This window comes from Macrobrachium rosenbergii, chromosome 49 (assembly GCF_040412425.1).
Source record: "Macrobrachium rosenbergii isolate ZJJX-2024 chromosome 49, ASM4041242v1, whole genome shotgun sequence".
NCBI classification, from domain to species: domain Eukaryota; kingdom Metazoa; phylum Arthropoda; class Malacostraca; order Decapoda; family Palaemonidae; genus Macrobrachium; species Macrobrachium rosenbergii.
Genome location: NC_089789.1, coordinates 16056924 through 16070020, shown reverse-complemented (window position 1 = coordinate 16070020; position 13097 = coordinate 16056924).

Genomic DNA, 13097 nt, shown 5'->3' with positions numbered 1-13097 from the left:
AGTGCACATTCTCATAAAGATGCAACGCAAATATCTTCTTTAATTTTCCATTTTGATGTGAAATAATTTAGGAATAGTTTCGAGGAGTTCGTAATGCATGTAAATTATTTCTACTTTACTGACTTCCATGTGTTTCGATTAATAAAATGACCGCAACATAATTTATACTAAAGTAAAGGATAATTCCCACTAGAATCAAGGGATTACAAGCAATGAATGATGTAGAATTGCAATGGAATCAAAGTAAGATTTTGTAAAATGCAGGTTATCTACGTTTATGTTAAGAATAACCTACGTAACGGCTTATCTCTTAGGGAAACGTTAAAAAAAGTAAAATGCATCTAAAAAGAATAAGAGAAGAATTTTCTTACTCTGATTTGATTTCGTTGGCAATAAAAAGATATACGAGGCAATGACCACTATGGTTTTCCAGAAGAAAAAAAGCATCTTACATCTCAAAGAAGGGAAGTCCCTTTTTTATTACCATTTTATACCAATTCGATGTGCGTAATATTTCACTGGTACAGCACATGGAGAAAACATGGAGGTTTTGAAAACTTATTACGCGGTGTGTTGACCTCAAATGCCTGAATCTATAAAATAAGAGTGAAAATAAGTCAAGAAAGAATGTGGAAGATATAATTTAGGTCCATAACATCGCTGAAAGGTGAAAGGTTCTCTCCATTTTACGTTAACTGATGCAGTTTATTGGATTATAACTTCATCTTTTTGTTAGAATCGCTAAAACACGACCTCATTTTTAGCTTCCTGAAAAGAAAACTATTTGAGCCGGATTCTGTCCGTCCGTCCGCACTTTTACTGTCCGCACTTTTTCTGTCCGCCCTCAGATCTTAAAATCTACTAAGGCTAGAGGGCTGCAAATTGGTATGTTGATTATCCACCCTCCAATCATTAAACATACCAAATTGCAGCCTTCTAGCCTCAGCAGTTTTTATTTTATTTTTAAAGTTGGCAATAATCGTCCTTCTGGCAATGATATAGGCAGGCCACCACCGGGCTGTGGTTAAAGTTTCATCGGCCGCAGCTCATACAGCATTATACTGGGACCGCCGAAAGATACTCTGTTTTCGGTAGCCTTGATTATACGCTGCAGCGGCTGTACAGAAAACTCGATTACGCCGAAGAAACTTCTGCGCATTTTTTACTTGTTATTTCCTTTAAAAAATTCTATTTTCTTAGTACGTGTTGACCCTCAGTTGTCTACTTGATGGAAACTAAATTGAAAACTTGGTGAAGTGTCATGTTTTGATATGTGAACTTGGCCATGGATCATGCGAGGAGCTGTTGCAGCATATGATGTTGCACTTTGTTAACATCTCTCTCTCTCTCTCTCTCTCTCTCTCTCTCTCTCTCTCTCTCTCTCTCTCTCTCTCTCTCTCTAAGCGTTAATTTGAACTGACTGTTGGAAAAAACAGGAAATACTGAAGTAGATAGAAATTAAAAATATAATAAATTTAGATATGGCAATAAAGACACCAGGAGGTCTCACTCTAGAAAAAGCCACGGTATAATATCGGTCGCCTCCACGGAAAGGAAATAGATAACCCATTTTCCACTCATTTTCAAAACATTCTTGTGGTACTCTTTTGTGTTCCTTGTGGAACAGATGCTCCTGGCAAAGGGAAGGAGAAGGAGACAGGGCTTGGGATGGGGGTGGGGAGGAGGGTGGGGTGGTGACGGTTTTTTAGAAGTGAGGAAAAGGAAGATGAAGGAGGAAAAATTTTTTAGAAACTCCTAAAAGAAGTACTTTTTATTTTTTATTTTTTAAAATTTATATAAAAAAAGTTTCATGAAACGTCACATATCGTATTAGAACTCTAGTAAAGAAACAGAGAGAGAGAGAGAGAGAGAGAGAGAGAGAGAGAGAGAGAGAGGCTTACGTTCATTTTGAAGATTACTAACCACATCACAGGAAGAATTCGTTTTCCCTTGTCATTATCCACAGAAAAAAAAAGGAGAACTGTTGTGTCAAAGCAATATGAAAATGAAAGTTTTAAATAACCACCTGAAGTAATATAATGCACATACTAATAAGGTTGATAATAATGTAGAACAAATTTATACATAACTTTCGTACTATCTTTCAATTTATGTAAAGTCATCAACATCAAAAAGATATTATCTCTCTCTCTCTCTCTCTCTCTCTCTCTCTCTCTCTCTCTCTCTCTCTCTCTCTCTCATTTTCGAAAATGTTAGGCTGCACACACACACACACACACACACACACACACATACATAAAATATATTAAATGCAGGCAATGAAATATAAGTAAATCTTCGAGAGACAGCAACTTTGAGTGCATTTTAAAATTACTTTCCTTCTTTTAAAATTATCCACTCCATACCAGGAAGAATAAAGAACTTACAGTTTATCACGAGAGAAACGTCCAAGATGAAATGAAAGGGAACTGGGAAAGAACAGGGTGGCAATTTCACCTTCCACGAATTGCTGTCATTGGCAATAAAAGAGATTTATTGAGCAATGACCACTACAGCTATTTCCAAGAAGAGAAAAACGAATCCCTATTTCTTAAACAGGGAAAACCGCCTTTTTATATCTCTTTTATTGCCAATTAGATGGGACGTTATATTTCACAGATATAGCACCTCGAGAAAACCATATGAGCATTGCGTATGATGACCATGAACGACTTATGATGATAAATAAGAAGTAGATATAACGAGGACGATAGGAAAATTAATTAGCCTTTGTTATGTGTTGTCTAGTTGAATTTCATTAGTATAAGAAGGTGTCACTTTCCAGTCTTCATCCAGACATAAAACAACCTTTTATGAAATACTGACTTTATATCCACACTGAAGAAGAAAAAATATATGAATGCTTCCTCAGGCTGTTCATCGTCTGTTAAGGCACATCTTGCGAACTGTCCAAAACTGGACCGTTAATGAAAACCTGTCTTCTTTGAAATGGAATTTTGTGAGATAAAACTCTGTTCTTAGTTTTTCATTTTCTCCAAAAAGCAAGTTTTTTCTTGGCGCATCGAGTTTTCTGTACATCGTCTAACAAGGCCACCGAAAATTGATCTATCTTCGGTGGTCTCGGTATACATGTTGTATGAGCGAGGCCCATGAAACTTTAACCATGGTCCTCTATCTCTGCCAGATGCACGATTATCTCTAACTTTAGCCTCAAATAAAAAAACTACTGAGGCTAGAGGGCTGCAATTTGGCATGTTTTGATGATTGAGGGTGGATGATCATAATAATTTGGAGTCCTCTAGCCTCAGTAGTTTTTAAGATCTGAGGGCGGACAGAAAAGTGTGGACAGAAAAAGTGCTGACAGAATAAAATGTGGACAGACAGACTCTTTTTGCACATCTAGTTTTGGTTTTACAGAAAACTAAAAGCGCTCCATTTTTCTTGAATATGATGCATATACGTTGAGGCCCTTGTTGTTTATTTGGTGGAAACTAAATTGAAAGTCAGGTACACTGTTATGTTCTGACACATGAACATGGTAGTGGATCATGTGACAAACTGTTATTGCATAAGATGTTCTCTCTCTCTCTCTCTCTCTCTCTCTCTCTCTCTCTCTCTCTCTTTCTCTATGAAATTATTTTTATCTAAGCACTATAATAAAAAACATCGAAGAAGATAGAACAGCAATAACTAGAAGTCAAAAATATAGAAGATTCTCAAAAATCTTCTGATGTCTCTTCTCTCTCTCTCTCTCTCTCTCTCTCTCTCTGAGAAATTATTTTTATCGAAGTACTATAATAAAAACATCGAAGAAGATAGAACAGCTATAACTAGAAGTCAGAAATATATTCAGATGACGTTTTAGAAATGCAAACGAAGGCGCCCCAACGAGTTTCACAGTCTGTAGAAGAAGTCAAGAAAAATACCGGTAGCTTTTATGGAAAGGAAATTAGGATCATTCATTTTCCACTGCTGAAGAAAATATTCTTAGTACTCTTTAGTGCCTCTTTGGAATATATCTTCTTTGGTTAAGAGAGAGAGAGAGAAGGGGTGAGGCTGAGGAAAGGTTGTCAGGGAGACGGCCTCTTTTAGATATTGCAGAAGAGAGTATTCTTGTGATTTTTGCTTCTGAGTTATATTTCAAGACGAAAAATGTTTCATAAAACACTGCATATCATATTAGTACTTCTAGTAAAGAGAGTTCACAGAGATAGAGAGAAAACTATGAAAATGCACGTAAGTTTCTTCGGCGCAGTCGGGTTTTCTGCACAGCGTACACTCACGGCCACTGTAAATAGAGCTATCTTTCGGTGGTCTCGGTATAATGCCTGTATGAGCCGCGACCCATGAAACTTTAACCACGGCCCTGTAGTGGCCTGTCCCATATCATTGCCAGACGCACCATCATGGCTAACTTTAACTTTAAATAAGATAAAACTACAGAAAAAGTGCGGACGGACAGACAAAGACGTCATAATAGTTTTCTTTTCAGAAAAACTAAAAATCAGTCATTGTTTATTCCAAAAGATTATTTAATAAATGCAGGATTTAATGTTCATTTGTCGTATTTCACAGGTCTCTTACACAAAAACTAAGTTTATCACTAACGTACTTTGGAAAAAAGTATGTAACGCAGTTATCATTATGAAAAGCCAATAATTAGTTTCATTCGATGCGAATTTTCTTTACACAAACAAGTGTTTTAGCATACTTGAAAGTTCGTTGTATATCTTTGCTTTTCATTTGTGCCTTTTTGTTAATATAAACATTCTTGATTAATTTCAACAGGAAGAACAAGTTTGATAAACTCTACACTTATCTATCTGTGTGTCTATCTATCACTCTCTCTATCAGTCTATCTATCTATCTCTATCTATCTATATCTATATCTATATCTATATATATATATATATATATATATATATATATATATATATATATATATATATATATATATATATATACATATATATATATAGAAGAGAGAGAGAGAGAGAGAGAGATAATATATATATATATATATATATATATATATATATATATATATATATATATATATATATATATATATATATATATATATATATGTGTGTGTGTGTGTGTGTGTGTGTAAGTGTGTGTGAACACAAACTAGTCTTCAAGAATAGGGTTGCTCCTGCCTGTGCCATTCCTCTCATTGGATGGTGTTCACTGAGTAGGTATTTATTAGATGAAGAATTCAGCGTTTAGCTTGATGGGGCAAGATGGAATTTGAAGCAATCATATCCAAGTTGCTTCCAACAGCCCAAGGTCGATCTTAAACTCACTAGAGCGTTGTATCTGGTGTGTGTACGAGCGCGCACAAGTTTGTTAATAACAAATTAGTACTCAACACCCAAATGACATCCTAAGACAAGGCGTTTCAAGCGTAGTTCGTCTGTTAATGCCATACGCAATCTTCTTCGCACTTAATTTCCTTCATAAACTTGACAGACGTTTGCAATTGTTCTTGTGGATAGGTCTGTCGCGGGAGATATGGTTACATGTAATACTCGGATATAATATAGAAGATGGTTTTCATTCTCTCTCTCTCTCTCTCTCTCTCTTCTCTCTCTCTCTCTCTCTCTTTTCTCTATATAATATATATATATATATATATATATATATATATATATATATATATATATATATATATATATATATATATATATATATATATATATATATATATATATATATATATATATATATATATATATATATATATATAAATTATTTAGAAAGTTTTTTTATCTCTTCTAGATAGAGTGGTTCGTGGTGGTAGGTTTCATTTCCTAATGGTATAATTGATGACTTGCCCAAAACCAAGATGGTCCCTTGTTTTTATTTCAAGGTTGTATTTCAACAGAGATCTTTCACATTCTCAGTTGATCTCTGATCCCCTTTTTCTGGAGAGCATACATGAATGGGAACAGCTGCACCAGTATGCAGTAAATGTTAGCTGTCGAACTTCTCAATTTCCAGGGATTTATTTACAGCTGGACTGTAGAACAGTCTCCTGAGGATGTCGTGCAATTTGAACTCAGCTGAAAATGATTCAGAATAGGACACAGGGAACTATAATGCAATGATTTAGCAACAAGCAATTTGGATTATTGATTAATTTAATAATTTATTTACAATCAGTTCAATGTTAATTCTGTACATTCAGTCTTGCCTTCTTGATTAATGAAATAGTCTGGAAGGTAATTCAAGTCAGTGATTGGCTCATTCCAGAATAGGTTTCAAGAATAATTCATATGAACATTGGGCCATAGGGAAATAATAACAATGACTGCAACCAGGAATGAACGCGGTGGAATTTGGGTGGCAGGCGAGGTATTACAGCGTACAATGGATTGCGATCGTCAGCCACATGCCCTCCTGAAAGAGACGTTCTGAAAGTTAGCCACGGCCCGGTCAAACCAAGTTGTTGGAAATCTTCCATGATGCAGATCACCTAACTTTACACGTTAATTAAAATACAAAACATAACGTAGCCTAGAAGATGATTGATGATTGAAGTCATGGTGATATACAATCTGGAGAATCTAGCCCAGTAGTTTTTAACAATGAACACAGAAAAATTGCACTCACAGAAAGATAAAATGAACTCAGGATACAGCTTAAATATAACTTAGCCCTTCATAACACACTGGTGGAGGGATAATTGATGGTTATCACGGGGTCTTTAATTGAGAAAGGCCAACGTAAATGGCAAGAAAAGTTGGATACAGGTAAGTGTTTTAACAAAAATCATTCATTGAAAAAAGAGGTTAAAGTTTAAAGAAATGGAACTTATTTTAAGCTCTAAGTTTAGCTTCCTAGCATCGAATTCTGCATTTGGTCTTGACTAGATATGCAAACGTGATATTCAATGACGGTTACCCAACTGTTATTGCGCCTGACAACAATTCCAGGTCCTTTTGAATGTCAGTCCAACCATGAAATGTGGCTGGAAAAACTTATTGCAGATTTGGCCGTGATATTTGATGAAAAATTATTAGCGGCAGTCCGTCTTTGTCCTGTAGTAATTTTAAAAGCAGAGCATATTAAACAGATTACCATGGGGCAAATTACCATTTGTGAGAGAAATAAAAAAAATATAGGAGAGAGAAAATTAAATAAAAAATATTAATCATTATATGCCCACAGATGAAAGAAAAACTTACCTGTTCCCATGTTCTAAATGGCCCTGATTTTGCCCCCTTCCCCTCAAATAATGTCATTTGCATTTCAGTGATTTGAGCAAACTTATTAAAGATCATGTTTTCTAATCAGGGTTGCCATTAGTTGTAGATTTAAATTCTCAGTATTACTCTATATTCAGGCCTACTAATGGCTGTTGACTGGTTCAAATAAGACGTTTCTGGGCCCCATGAGGTCATTCATTCTGAAACAGAGGAAATTGAGATAAAATTAAAATGTGTAACAGGAGGAAAATTAAATTGCAGGAAGGAGGGATGTTTAGAGGGTGGAAAGTAAGATGGAAGAAATATATATATTTGATATATAAAAAAATTAAAGGTATTATATAGGTCCGAAGGATACTATAAAGAATATGTAATGCCTACAGTGTATATATGAGGTATATAGGGCACTAAATACATATATCCCTACGGAGTAATATATATTAACGACACATAGCTATATATGATGCATCTAACCAGGAATACAAAATTTATATATAGCAGATTTCTTTACACAGACAGACAGACAGACGAGACAGAAGAATGCATGTCATAACACCATACTCATAACAGGGCATATAGTATAGGTATCAAACATTTTTGATCTTTACTGATGTTAAAAGAGAGAATGATAGAGAGAGATACAGGCATGGATATCTCAATCAGAAAAGGACAAAACTGCTAACTTTGATGTTTTCGACAAAGGGAATGTTAATAGACGACCAGATTTAATTAAGCTTCAGTATTTTTTTTTTTTACTAAAAACACCAATTGTGGTTGAGTTTACAAGAAGTCTTGTAATTCATAGCTCATAAAAAAATAAATTGCGATTTGCTGTTAAAAACACACCCACGAATTCCTGCACATATTTTCTGCATTTAACGGTAAATGCACGTAACCATATTTGCAAAACGCAGAAAAGTTATAAATAGAAGTTAAGAGTATTGTGGGTAATTTATTTTCATTTCTGAAAACACACACTTGTTAATGCAGAAAATTAACCTTCCATAAATGGACAGTGTTTATTATTATTATTATTATTATTATTATTATTATTATTATTTTATTATTATTATTATTATTATTAGAATAGAGACCCATTAGGGTGAAATCTATATTTCTCTATTGTTATAGACTCATTTTCTCTTGATTTTATTAGTTAGTTCTCTATCTCTCTCTCTCTCTCCTCAGTTTATATTAATATATCATGTTAATGCTGTTGGAATTAATCAAAATGATAATAATAATTTAACAAGCATAATAATATTTGATAATGGGTTTTGAATATAAGGTTAAAATTACATGCCTGTTTACACAACAGCATTATTATCACATATATATATAAACAAAACGTCTGATTCAATTATTTATCATATTAAATTATCCAGATACAGAAAATTTTCTTTTACCCAAAATTTCATCTTGAAGAAAAATGTTAATTAATGAGAGTTTTTTATCTCTTTTAGATAAAAACTGGTTAGTTTCTGTTTTAATAGTAGCAGGTATGAGGTGTTTTGTCACTTTTTCATAAGTTGTATTTCAAACAGAGATCTTTCACATTATAAACATTTTGATATTTGATCCCCTTATCATTGCCATTATCCAGATTTGCGTAAACAGTAGGAAAAAAGTATGCAAATGAAAAATGTGCCTCGCTGTAGAACTTCTCAATTCCAGAGGTCCTTTATTCTCACCGCTGGATGTGGAACGTCTAGTGAGGATGACCAGCAATTGGAACTTCTTTAAGTTAAAGTTTCAGAATGGGAAATTAAAGAAATGCTATTCTCCTTGCAATTTGACATTTTTTTATCTATTAATTAATTTATTTTTTCTTTTTTTCAATAACTGGGATCTTATTTCTGAAATTTCCTTACTTCCTCTCATTTGTTCTAGAAAAATTATTCTTTAATTGTTTTTGAATTTCAATTCAGTGGCTACCCTTGCTGGGCTTGTTCTAGCTATAAATATGTTTCATCTATATAATAATAATAATAATAATAATAATAATAATAATAATAATAATATAATAATAATAATAATATAATAATAATAATAATAATAATAATAATAATACACAACAGAAAATAGCTAGAATAAGTTTCTAAATAGTAACAACAATTGAATTTATTCTGAACAGTGTATAATGCTGTATGAAACATAACAGAATAAAAGGCCCAAAACTTAGCAAAGAACCTGACAATTAACAGATTGTTGGCACTATTAGTGGTGCCAGACCACGATCATGGTAAACCTTAATCAAATAAAAACTACTGAGGCCAAAGATGGCTGTAATTTAGTATTTTTGATGATTAAGGGTGGAAGTCAACATACCAATTTTGCAGCCCTCTAGGATAGTAATTTTTAAGATCTGAGGGTGGACAGAAAAAACATGGACGGACAAACAAATAACCATCCAGATAAAAACAATAGTTTCTTTCAACAGAAAACTAAAAATATAACTTGTTTCTTCATTAAAATTTATACACAAACTACCTGGAATTTGTTGAAAGTATATTCAGTTATAATTTGTCCAAACTTAAGTCAATTTAAAGTTTCTTAAACTCAGCATAGTGTTTTAGTAAATAATATCCATAGAAAAAATATTTTAATTTTGCCCGCTCACTGTTTTGACTGTTGTCCATTGTGACTTATTGTTATAGGGACTCCCAAGCTCTATGTTGAAGAATCTAGCACCGAATTCCTGGCATTTTAGGTTGAGAAAAAATAAGAGATATGAATCCCATTAATCTGATTAGGGTGATGGTTATAACCTGATATTGTTTGAGACAGTGTTTTCCAGTTGAGCCTTAAACGAGGTCAAGTGTGTATCGAACATGTTATTGTCACAGACTGAAGAATGTTATATGGAAGGACTTATTGCGGATATATGCGGTGAAATTTGCATGCATAATACTGTCATTAAATCAGTAATATTATCCACTATATGCCCAAGAGTAATTGAACTTGCTTACTTGAAGACAGCTGGCTGTTCAAAGTCTATTCAAAATGTAAACAGATTACCATCAGCAAATTACCATTTGTGAAAAATTAAAAAAATCCAGAAAATTTTAAACAACACCGTCCACTAAGCAGTAATGAAGCTCCGCTTATGATTCAGGGGATAATAAACTTCTATGACATGTTTCCTTGAATGGACCAATGAATAATGATTAGTCACTGCAGTGAGTAAAATGAATCATTTCATTTCTGTCTTTGATCAAACTTGTCTAAATGTCATTGGTGTAGATTCAGTCAGGTTGCCACAAAACAATGTTTGTTGATTGATGTAAATTCTAGTGCTCCTCGTTCAAGCGACCTTAACGAACAGAACTTAGACTATCAGGTCAAGCGCTGGGACCTATAAGGTCATTCAGCGTCTGAAAATGGAATTGACAGTAAAAAGGTTTGAAAGGTGTCGTCAGGAGAAGAAACATGGGCAGCCAGCACTATGAATCAATTGTTAGAGGGATGGAAGTAAGATGGAATAAAGAGAATTTGAATGGGGTTACAGTAAAAGAATGTAAATGGGGTTACAGGTTGGGCCGAAGGGACGCGGCAAAGAACCAAGTAATGCCTACAGGGTACGCATGAGGTGCATGAGCTGACTTGGCTCTACACCCTCCTGGGGGTAAAGACCTCAACGACAGCTAATAGATGTCGCTTATCAGGAACACAAAATTTACTTATAACTTACTTCTCTTTGCACAGATGGCGATAGAGCGTTTAATTAAGGAACTTATAACAATGCCATAACACCATACCAAAAGGGCATCATATAATCTGCGTATATATTTTGAACTTTTACTGGTGTTAGAGAGAGAGATAGAGATACTTGGCATGGATATCTCAAGTAGAACAGGACAGAGCCTTGATTTATAATGTTTTCAAAAAGAGAATGTTGATAAACGACCGTATTCAATTAATCCATTTTTTTTTTTTTTTTTTTTTGCTTTTACTAAAAACATCAAATGGGGTTGACTAAGAAATTTTAAATTTATAGTCATATAAAAAATAAACTGATTTCCTCTTAAAAAGCACACGGATCAGTCGTACACATTTCTTCTTTTGCCGGTAAATGCACGTTACCATATTTGCATAAGTCATGAATGTGTTGCGTGTTATAAATAAAAGCTTATCAGCGTATTTTTAAAATTTATTATCATCATTACTGAAAACTCATGCAGAATACACGCATTCTACCAAACACAAACGCACATTACTTATTAAAAACACAATACATATGACATAGTTTACTTTCTGTTATTGTTATTATTATTATTATTATTATTATTATTATTATTATTATTATTATTATTATTAGGAAAAAGGGCCCATTAGATGAAATTTTTATTTCTATATTGTTGCAGACACATTTTGACAGAATTTTTATTAGTTAGTTGTGTATGTTATCATATTCAGAGGCTCATTTTGATATCAAAAGGTTTTTCCGTGAAGAGGCAGCATCAGCTATCTTAATCTAAGGGCATTGGTAAAACAGTATAATATATATATATATGTATATATATATATATATATATATATATATCTATATATGTGTGTGTGTGTGTGTGTGTGTGTGTGTGTGTGTGTGTGTGTTTAACTATCTGAGGGAAATAGAAAGGTCCAAATTTCTCCTTAATCTTTTCTTTCCCCATTAAAAATAGGAGTATTAATGTTTTTCTGACTTATTATTATTATTATTATTATTATTATTATTACCTTATCCTTATTATTATTATTGTCAGAACTTCAGCTGGATCGCTGAGCAGTTTTTTCTGCCACTATCATTTTCATTACCCAAACATTACTGTAAACAGACTTTAGAAAAGCAAATGAAAATCTACTAACACCCAAAGTAGAGGCCCATAAGAACGGAAAACAAATCTAAATGGAAGGTTCATAGGAAAACAATGAATAGTGAGAAGGATGACCAGCAACGCATCTTTGGTTTTAATTAAAAGTTTGCGTCTCGGGAAAGGTCTTATTAAGAAATGCTTCATCTTGTTGAAAATTACTGAAATTTTTTCAGGGTGGGATTTCCTCTACTGTAACGTTCATCTTCTTCTTGAGTTATGACTTGTATTTTATTATTTCCTCCATAGAAACTTTGTGTCTTTCTAACTTCACACATATAAACTTTAGAAAAAATTAATTGTCTTTTAATTGTTTTTGTTATATATATTATTAAAGTTAACCACTCCAGCTGCTGAAATTCTATCTGTCTAGTTATACGACTTGTTAATGTTATCACCTTGGTTATTATCATGCATATATATATATGTATATATATATATATATATATATATATATATATATATATATATATATATATATATATATATAAGAACACACATACAGTATATATATAGTGTGTGTGTGTGTGTGTGTGTGTGTGTGTGTGTGTATGTGTGTCCAAAATCCTAACAGGAACCAATCCACACATGAGAAAGTATTTCACAGAAATAAATTTCTGATTCATATGGAGTGGAACCTGGTCTCAAATGAAAGGCCAGAGTGATTGCCAACTGACCCATTTTGGCACAAATCTCAAAAAGAAGTTGGAAACCAAGTACTTCTGCTCTGAGGTTTTTCCAGGGCAAGCTACAGTCTCACATATCAACGAGTTTTACCAGATTCCTGACCCACCAGTGATTCAATTGGTAGCATTTCATTTGAATTACCCCTTCAGATTGAATGATGGGACTAATTAATACATGAGTACGTGTTTCATAGAAATAAATTTATGACTCGCGTTAGGATCGAACCCTGATCTCGCAAATGAAAGTTGTAAGTAAATGAATACCGGTCTCTCAAATGAAAGGTAATGGCGCTACCAACTGACCTACTTCAAAACTGTTTTAATAATGGAACTGAAAACCACATCAGCGATGTAAAATTCACGGAAGTAACTGACATTAAGATAAACAA